Here is an 11,603-nt window from a genome sequence, read left to right on the forward strand (position 1 = left end):
CCCAAGCTATGTTTTGCCGCCACGCAGCCATTGCTTAAGTGTTTCGCCTCGCAGGACCGTAGCTACGCGTAATCAACGTACGTCGATAGTACATGCTCGATTAGGTACCGTTTAACATACATATATTAATTGTTTCACGTATTCTTGAATATATATAATAATGTATTCATTATAAAATCATAAATAATATTCCCCATTCGCTTTTACTTTTGAAAAATTTCAGTGTAAAGTATTCAATGCATAAATGTAAATTATATGTTTCAACACGACAGCTAAAGAATAAACCTAATTACTTAGGAATTTATAAAATTTCTAATCAGTTCTATACTATGGAATCGCTATGTGAATATTTAAAATTCATAAATTGATGTCACGATAGGAAATTATGATTAATAAATATGCTTAAATAATGCTTAAACGCTATGTTTTGCATCATCTTCAAATCCGGTTATTAAATAACATCTAAACATTGCCATGTTTGAGAAAGCGTTATAATCCCGATTATAGAATTCCTATAAATGCATAAACAATTATATTTCTTCTTCAACTTTATATTAAAAAGTCATTTGTATTAAATTACAAATGATTGATAGAAATTATTTATAACTTTGTAATCAGTATAAAAAAATTTATGAAACCATACGTGTTATAGATATAAAAAATGACATATATTGGACGACGCATTTGGTGACGAGTATGCATGACTATGGCCCTACCGAGGCAAAACACGTGACCAATGACTGCGTGACGGCAAAACACAACTTACACGTTGCAAACGTATATTTTAACGTCCTGTAAACATTAAAGATCATTCCGACATTTTCTTTGGATGATTTCTTCTTCAGAAAAGTCTACAGAATAGATAGAATAGATCTAGCGTCTAGCAAATTCGTACTGAATAAAGAACTTTTTATAAAAATGTAAGAACAGTGGGTAAAAAGTACGCTAGGTGGCTTATTTTTAAACTTTAATAACCAATTGCAATTATTTACAAGCATAAATAATTATAATTATGGATATCGGTAAACTCAGGAAACTCTCATCTAACTTTTAAGATAAGAATGAACATCCCAATATTTTTAGTTTTCGTGTAATCCTTCATTTTAGCCAAATATTACACATTTTTCGAAAAACTCATATTTTTCGAAAACTGAGGATCACGGAGAAATTTCATTTACGAATTCGTATTCAGGGAGGTGAGCTCTATACGTTACCAAATTGATATCACTATTGAAAGTCAAAATCATTGAAATCGAAGATGGGCCAGTTCATCGATAAGTTTATGAAAAAATATTAATATATAAAATTCAGAGTATTTTATCTGAGTGTTAGAACTGTTTTATTTGTATATCTATCTGCATATTTTATCTGTTAAGCTGTTGTATCGCAATCGCGAAGCCTTATAACCAATATTAGTTTACAAAACGCCTCCAAATTTATTTCAGTAACATTTCATTAATCTATGATATTGTTAATATTGAAATATTCTTCTCATCTTTGATTTTTAAAGTAAACTTTGTACTTCTAAATGAATGACATTTACTTTTATAAAAAGGTAAAAACACCCAAGAAGTGAATTCTTTGCATCTTAAAGAGATAAGAATTTCAAGAACACCTTAACGTATAATTAATTAATAAACGATGATCCAATATTTACCGTTCCGTTCAATTTATCGCTATTTGATTGAAAATAACACACGAGCTCGATCCATTTAATTTCAAGAAATATGCGAGTGCCACAGGCAAAAGATTACAAATAGGTAAAGTGTTTACGTAAATATCAGCCCTGTTGATTTTCTTGGTACCGCTTTAGGGCCTTAATTATAACGTCAGTGTCCGTTTTCAATATCCCGAGCAAGTAGTGAATTTTATCCGTTCATGTTATAAACCTGAACTTACAAACCTCCTGAAAACGTTACATGAATTCCTCTTCAATAGTACAAAACATTTGACAAATGCTGTATATACTGATAATATTTTTTAGACTTAAGTACACAATATAAATACAAAGGTCATAAATGGCAAAACAATGTTGCTACACTGCAAAAAGGTTTATAATTTTATTATAAGTTTTGATACGAATTTACTTTAATGACTTTGTCCCAAACATGTTTTTCTTTTTCTGATTTTTCCAAAAAATACTATATTTCAACATCAATAAGAAATATAAATCAGAGAAGGTTAAGAAACTAATATATTTTAGCTTCTTTTTTGCAAAAAATACAAAATTTGAAAAATTTACAGAATACGTGATCCAATCCCGATAATTTTAAACTGTGTTATAAAGAATAAAATTTTGAACCATTTTTATTTGAAGAATAATTGGCGTTTGGCCTTAATTTTCAAGATATTTGGTAAAAATTGTTGGTACTATCACATTGAGGTATTGAATTTCGCCGTGTGTCAATTACACAAAGTCTGGAAGGGGTCACTACTATATAACGAGTGGACAAAAATGGCTGACAATTATATGATGTGAATGTTAACTTGTTCTTCATAGAAATTCTCTAACCCAAAAGTTTTAATGAAAATTTATATGTACCCAAAGCATAATGAGTAATATAAATGAAGTAATATCTTAGTCAATAAAAAAAATTTTAACAATTTTTTGTCTTTTAAATGAGATTAGATAAAGAGAAACTTCCACCATAGGATGATAAGGTACTAAAAATTAAACATTTTTTATTCGAAAAATTTTACTCTATTTCGCATACTTATGTACATTTAAAAAAAAATGCAGAAAACAAACTTTGAATAACAATTACTCTTATTTGAAATAACATCTACAAAAAAAAATTGATCTATATAAAACTCATTGTGCTCTACATACAGAAAAAGTTTCATTAGAAACTAAAAATGTTTTTTGAAAAGTTAAAAAGTTAAAAGAAGCTAAAAAAATGTTTAATCCATTATTCGACTATCGCTGTTGGTCAGTGTAATTAATCGATAAATATCAAGTGAAAAATGATCCTCGTACAAAATCCATTTCGTACTGACGACTTTAAATGGCTCCAAAATTATGACTGACTTGTTATGACCTCAAAAAGTAAAAATAGGAAAATTCTATTCTTATAGGCATATTTCATATGGAAAAACATGCTAAAAATTTTCTTACACTTTTTTTTATCGTCTACCAATCAAAACTTATATCAAACGACACTTATCGTGAGATACATTGTACATGAAACAAATTTTTTGTTTTACAAGATATTATTTCAAAAGCTTGAAGTCAATGTTCAAAATTTTAGTGAATTTTTGTCTTTCTGAGTATTATTCTGTAATTATGTAAGAGATTCTCATAACAAATTTTTTCAATAAATTGATCAAATTCAGAACACATTTTTATTCGCATTACTTTTAGTCGCACATAAATAACATAAAATGATATAATTATTTAAAAAATCAGATGCATATTTCATTTTAAAATAGTAACCTATGATAACCTAAATATTTATCGATTTAAAAACAATTCTTTATAGTAACCAAAATGTAGCAAAAAAATAGTATCTTAATTAAAATTTCTTTAATTCAATGCAGTATATATTATCTAGATACTTGCTTTTAGAACTTTTTTGAGTTGCTATAAATATTAAAATTTTAGTATTAATATTTAAAGTTAATACAACATGAACTTAAAATTGTATGCTTATAACAATATAAATATAAATTATGTTCTTTTTACAAATAACTGATCTGTTATAAATGTTACAACAATTTAATAATTCAAAGCCTAAATTATTCGAAAATAAAACAAAACATTAATATATAATATACTACAATAAAATAATATATTATAATATTAATTTATAATATCTAATTTATAATGTATTATATTTTTATGCTAATAATAATAGTAGACATTGTAAACACATTATAACTCTTTTTAATGTATCATAATGTACTATAAATCCATTAACGTCAAATTTTATATCCTTGATGAATAAAAAAACTTACTTAATTATTTTTTGTCAAAATTGTAATTACACTTTAAAATTGAAACCAATTTCATATCAAAAATGACTTTTTTAATATAACATATATTAATAACATATAATAATAACATATAATAGTAATAACATATATTAGAAGTAAAATTTACAATATTTATAAAATAAGTATAAATTTGGAAATTAACACTTCCATTTAGTAAATTACAAGCAATTTTAAAAGAGCATGATCCCAAATGTTTCATGAAATATATTTATCTTCGTTAAATAAATAGTTTTCTCAGAGGTATGATCTTATAAAATCAACAATAATAGAAATATTTGATACAATTAAAAAACAATCTAACTATCTTATGCAAAAGTTATATAAACCAAATATATCTATGAGATTTTAATAATACTCATTTCTAAAATAAGTAAAAGGCATAAACAATATTAACAAACTATATCAAATATATATTAATTATAGAAAATACCCAAATTGAATGTTATAATTTAAAAAAACAATTATAAATCAAAAATGCTACACGTAACAAAAAAGGAATGTTTATTATGTAAAATAAATAAATATAATAAATAGACATTAGCATGCATAAATATAGTATAATACACAAAATATAGTAAAATATATTTTTAATCAAGTACTTGATATTACGTTCATAATTTTCTTGACTAAAGAGAAGTTTTTTTTCAATTTAATCCGTATATTAGTAAATAATAAATTATTGTTACCTGCTTTCCTCGTGACATTATGTTTCCTTGCTTTTCTTTTTGAATTTTTGAATTTTACATCCCTTAGATGTTTTAATATACTCTTTTTTTCTCCACAACTATTTACCATTTATTAACTCTTTCAAGCTAATTATGTTATTGGATAAAGATTTCACAAATGGTGGCACAATTTCTTTTTGCACGTTTTTTCTTTTTTTTACAAACTCTGTAGGTGTGTTAGTAATCTTCTGTTCAAAAGTAAATAAATTATATTGTAAATATTTTCCTTTCTTTTAAAGTTATAAACATTCTATATAGAATATCAATTATTTAAATATGATTATAATACTTATTTGAACACATAAGATAATTTTTACCAATAAATAATTATCTAAAGAGAAATATACAATATTTTATTAATATCACTTTATAATAGCAATTACTTACTTTTAATGACATTAAAATTTTATAATATTAAATAACTAAAATAAGCTAAAAAATATATATATGTACAACAAGTAAAGAAAGATAAAAATCCACAAAAATACAAAATATAAAATATATTATATACAAATAAAAAATATTACATCAAATGTAGTACATCTATGCTTATACAATTTACAACTGATATTTCTAATAAAATTATAACATTCATTTATGTATTGTTTCACATGTGTGTATAAATATTAGTATGAAATACATAAAATAATTGTTGTTTTTTACATATATTACCTTCATTTAAACAAATATATGTTAAATGTGTTTAGAGTCTTAAAAAAGGTGTTTGAATCATAAATAAAACGGTAACTATGGTAACCACACAAATATTAAAACTTGCATAAGAATTGCTTTAAGAATATTAATGTATAAATATTAATATAGGAATTACGTAAACAATTATAAAACAAAATTTATTAAACGAGATTAATAAATTTTATACTACATAATTATAATAATAAAGTTGACAATAATAAATGTATCTACATATATAACAATAATGAAAGTATATGATAATTTTATTAACCTACAAAATAACTTCAATAAAAGAAATTTGAAAATATTAGTAACTATAAGAAAAGGAATATCATTGATGTAATTATAATGAAATTTTAAAATATTAGTCACAAAATGTTTAGATAAGAAGTTAATGCAAGTATCAAAAATGCAAGTAGAAAATTAACAATATTTATCAAATTTATTGAATTAATAACAATATATAAAAATTAAAGATGTTAAAGATATTATTTTAAAAGATTAAATTATTTTTGAACGCTTTTTTAATTGTACATTCTTGATATTTATTATTCCAATCATCTATTTTAATATAACATATTATAATTTCATAAAATAGTAAAATTATATATGGATATTTAATGATCATGTCTATTATAAATAAAAATAAGAATATATATAGGTAAAAAATGTGTAGCATTTATAATCATGCGAGAACAAAATAAACAATTTAGTTGTAACATGCTATAAATTTGATACCAAATATTTACAGGTCTTGGCTACAAAACTATGTCCATTTATGTTATCATTGCGCATTGATTTTAGTATCAAATTTTATTGTATATTTTAAAAGTGAATATTTTGACATCCAATTTATACTTAATACAAACCAAGATTTGGTGCTATAACCTGCTAAGTACCTAGTGTTCGTACAAGCCTAGTTATTAGCAAGTTAAGATAGTTATTGGCAAGTTTGTTGCCAATATTTTAATATAATTTAATAACCAGTTTCTGCATTAAATTTGGCAATATTTTATTTTTATTTTTCCTACAATTCTTACAATTAATGTTATTATTACTATGTATTTTATTAACATTACTATACCCTGTCCAATTTTTTCTTTCATATTAATATATGTAATATATATTCACACATGTTATAGGAAAAATAAATAAATATAAATTATAATATTGCATGTAACCTATTTTTTTCCTAAAAATATTTTTCAATTAAATTATTTAAAAATTGGTTTAGACATTGCAATTTTTAACTCGTTGAAAGAGCCAAATTTATTGCAACCCTGTAACAAATTTATTGTCATTTTCCGATTATAAAATATATTTTGTTTTTGACGTCAATGAAATAATCGTTTATGACACATAAGTTTATTGTGTTTTGAGTATAAATTTGGTGTCAAAATATTGGTACCTACAAAATTTGCCAAAAGATTTAATAGCATCTTACAATCTAATCTTGTACACATTTGATGCCATGTTGTGACTAAATTGTTTTCTAGGTAAATTTTTCTAAAACGTATAATTAAGAGAAATATATAGTTGAAAAGTAAAATTTTTGTTATTATAATGTTTATCTCAATATAAACTTCAAAAAGAGGCAACTTAAAGAGTGAAATGACATTTTAAGTGAAAATGTTTCTTTAAAATCAATCAATTTGCATATTATATTTAAAGTGTGGTTATAATAAAGAAGTTGTTTGTAAGAATGATATGAAAAAAGTATCCTATATAAGAATAAACTATGTTTTAAATTAATTTATAATCATATAGAAATTATTTTTAAATATATTTCAATACATTTTTTAACAACTTTTTAAAGTTTTAAATATGATAATTTTTATTAATATTTTATATAGGAACTATTATATTAATTGCAGGCAAAACATTTGCAAAACATTATATAACAGATCAACTTACAGTTCTTAATTTGTGGTTATTAACTTTAAAAATAATAGAGATATGAAATAATGTAAAAAATTGTTTATTTATATTGCTTTCAAGAACTTAAATTCAATAAATAGTAACATATGAAATTTTACATGTTTCAGCATAGTTTATGTAAGTTTATGTGAATTTTATCCAAAGAAGTTGTTTATGAATAAATTTTTTGTAGAAATATTTAAAAAAAATTCATTATTGTTGAAATTACAATATATAAATGAGTTATAAATGTGGATTAAAAATTGTAATAAAAAGGAAAGATATTCTAATTATAAGAATCATATATAAAAATGCTTCATTATATTTTTACAATTTACTATTACAATTGAAGAAAATATATATGCAGATGGAATATGGAGAAAAATTAAAAATAAAATAAAACTTGATCAAAATAAGGTAATTGAGAAAATAATTAAATTCTAGATTTCAAAGAAAAACAAACTCTAATATAAAAAAGCCAACAAAAAACTACATAATTGGGAAATCAAAGCATGTTGAAAAAACAAATTTTTTTTCTGTAAAATAAAAATATATAAGATAGCAGAAGTATTAAAATGCAAAAGAACAAAATGAAAAATGAAAATGAATTTCAAAATGATTTCAAATAAGATTAATAATATGTATCATAATATGTATAACAATATAACAATAATCTAAAAATTATTTATTACTAAATATGATAAATAAAACAATAACGAATTTTTTCAAACAGACAATAAACTATGATATATATAGAAAAATAGGAAATTGTGACACACAAATAAGAAATTAACAAAGAATATTTCTATATTAAATTTAGTCATAAATAGAAGTTAAATTTAAAGGAAAGTATTTGATATTTATACATTTTAAAATAGAATTTAAAAATGTTAGGAAAACCATATTAATTGCAAATTTTTAAAGATATAAAGAAATTAAAAAATTTATTTGAATATTTAGGAAAGATATATTAAAGATATGACAGTATACATAACTGAAGAAAGTAATAGAAAATTTAAGAGAAAGACTATCAGAAAACATAAGTCGAAATATACATAAAGTCTGAAAAAGAAATAAATCAATCAACATATAGATAAAACATAATAATTAATGACATATATATTCATAAAAATAATCTAGAATTAATAAGAATAAAATTAAAACAAATAATAAAATTACAAAAATTAAAACTTAAATTAGGAAAAAAAAGATATAAGTAATGGGCATTAAAAATAAAATGTAAATCATACATGTATAAACATATTTAAATGCAGTAGCAACTACTAATATAATATAAGCAAATTGTGAAATAGAACTAGAAAATTATAAATTGTCTTTATTTGTTAAATGTACTATTTGAATCCTTAATAATTGCTAAGAATATAAAAGTATATAATAATAAAACAATAAATTGTCTTTATTTGTTAAATATACTATTTGAATCCTTAATAATTGCTAAGAATATAAAAGTATATAATAATAAAACAATGTAAAAAATTAAATTAGAAAATATTATTAATGTAGACATTTATAACCATAATTAATAATATCAATAACATCTTTTAAATATATCTTACTTACTATGTAATCTTCAATTAATGAAAAAGCAAGGTATGTACATAAAGATACAACATATTACATTTAACATATAATTCACAATTTTATAATTTAATGATGTTTTATAACATAATAATGTAAAAAGTACAAGGAAAACAATAATTTTGTAATAATATTATATGATCAGATATATATTGTTTAAAAACCATTGCACCTTACCTAAAATAAAATTTTTAATTATTTCTGATATAATAAAATTTTTCCTCTTTTAACTCTGTAATATATTATTTTTATATTTTAATTTTGATAATCAGTTATCAAATATTTAATGATTTCATATTTGACATATTAAAGACACAAAAATAGAAACATTTATAATTTTACTTACAATATTTGTAGACACGATTAAAGCATTCAAGAGAATATTGATGTAATTTCTATATTTATATTGTTCACATTTCTATAATTTTTAGCCCAATGTCAAGCCTTGATATTACTAAATCATTTTCTATCAAGTTATAAAAAGAAATTAATTATATCTTAATTGTAAAATTAATCGCACCTGCAATATTATTATTAATTGATAAATTATTTATATAGGAATAATGGATGAAGTTTTGAGAACTCATCATAAAAAAAACAAGTATTTTATTCACTATTGCTTTTGGCAGATAAAGCTTAATGTTTTTTTACAAAGTAATCATTTATCCTAAATTTTAATACTAGTAGTTATTATTTTTATAATTTTTAACATGTTCTCCTCTATTTTAAAATTACTTTTATGCTGAAAATGCTTTATTTATATTTCTTTGTATAAATTATCTGTATTCATATAATTAATTATTTAGACATTAAAAATTTGTCTTATTTTGGTACATAATTAGAATATTATTTAGGATACATGCTTCTTATATAAGTTTTTTATATTCATTAAATATAAAAAGAATTGTAACATTCAGCTTAAAATAATATGCAGAACTCGTAATAATTTCTTACAATGTAAGGACAAATTAGTTTATTGATGTTTACATAATATATCAGTTATTAGCTATTAATATATTTGACAGTTTCTCAAATGACATTTAGCTATTAATTTTATAATTAAATACATATTTTAACACAATAATATTTTGTTCGTCATCTTTATTGAAAAAGTCTATATTGAAAAGTTTCAAAAATATCTTACAAAATAAAATTTGTGATATTTGATAATACTTAAACATTGCAATGTAGAAAACCTGTTTCCGATTTTTCTGTTTCTGACATAACTTAGATTTATTTTACTTTTATATTCAAAGTTTAAAGATTGTCTATCAAGATATAATCTGTCGTTTTTAATCGCGATAAGATATAAAATTAATATCACATTTAACATATAACAACATACAGTTAATAAGAGGTTACTTGTATACAAGTGTAGTAAGTTTCTATATACAGTGGTGCCCCCTTAACTGTTGCAGGCATTTAATGAGAAAAGTAGGTATTCCAGGAATTACTCACTGTTATCTATTTCTAACTCACTTGTGAAATAGTAGTTAAACAGTAAGAACGAGTGAAATAAAGTGAAATATTCTTTAGATGATACTTAATTTTATGTTACTGTCTTTAGAAAATTATTCTAATATTCAGAATCTGAAATTGTATGTAAACCAACTATTTTATGGTATCATTAAATAATAAAGAATACATATCTATAAAAATAACAAAAGTGTTAGGACTATTCAACCACCAAGTTATGATACAATATAAGCGTAGTTTCAAATATTTTTTAACACTTTCCTGTAGTAAACACCCAGAAAAGAAGGCCTTGACACAAAATCGTGTGATTCTGTTGTCTGATTGTGTATGGCATTTTGCTTCTTTGCAGATATAATAATTAATTTATTATAAAATCACGTTGTAATATATATGTATATATATTATACAATTATCCATACTGTGTTATAACTTCTGGATCTTGTTTTTTATCAGAAATCTGCAGATTGTATATTACGTCAGTAAAAAACAGCTAATAATAAATGATAAAGAAATTTTTTGAATCATGTCATCACCATTTAAATACAAATTAATATCTAAATCAACAAATCAGGTATTTTATAAGCACAAACCAGATGAAAATATAAAATTGTCCGAATCCATCGTAGAAGAAGCATCCACTTCTGCACGAAAAGAAGAAACGACAGTTGCAAAACGTTTAGAAATTCTACAGAAATTAGAAAAAGGTGTAACAATTGATGAACTTGCTATGGAATATGGTCTTCATAAAAGAACTATACAACGATATCGCAAGAATATCGAATCAATCCGAAAATTTTCAAAAAATCCAAGACGCTTGGTTATGAAAAGAAATCGTGTGCCTTTACACGAAAATATAAATATTCAATTGTTTGAATGGATTTTGGAAAAACAAATGAAAGGGGATGTTTTTACCGACAGTCTTCTGCAAGAAAAAGCAAAAGAATTGCATAACAAATTTGGTGGGTCGACAAATTTTACGGCAAGTCGAGGTTGGCTATGGCGTTTTAAAAAAAGATACAATATAAATGGTTCGGATGTTCATGAAAAAAAATCTGAGATAGATGAATTAACAAAGAAAAAATTAATAAAAATATTAAGCGAGGAAAATGTCGATAAGGAAAATGTATATAACATTCACGAAACAACTGTAACGTGGAGAGTTCTTCCGCAAAAAAAGTTATTAGGGAAAGAAGAAGAATC

This window comes from Eufriesea mexicana, unplaced genomic scaffold, assembly GCF_001483705.2.
Source record: "Eufriesea mexicana isolate 0111107269 unplaced genomic scaffold, ASM148370v2 scaffold2646, whole genome shotgun sequence".
Taxonomy (NCBI): Eukaryota; Metazoa; Arthropoda; class Insecta; order Hymenoptera; family Apidae; genus Eufriesea; species Eufriesea mexicana.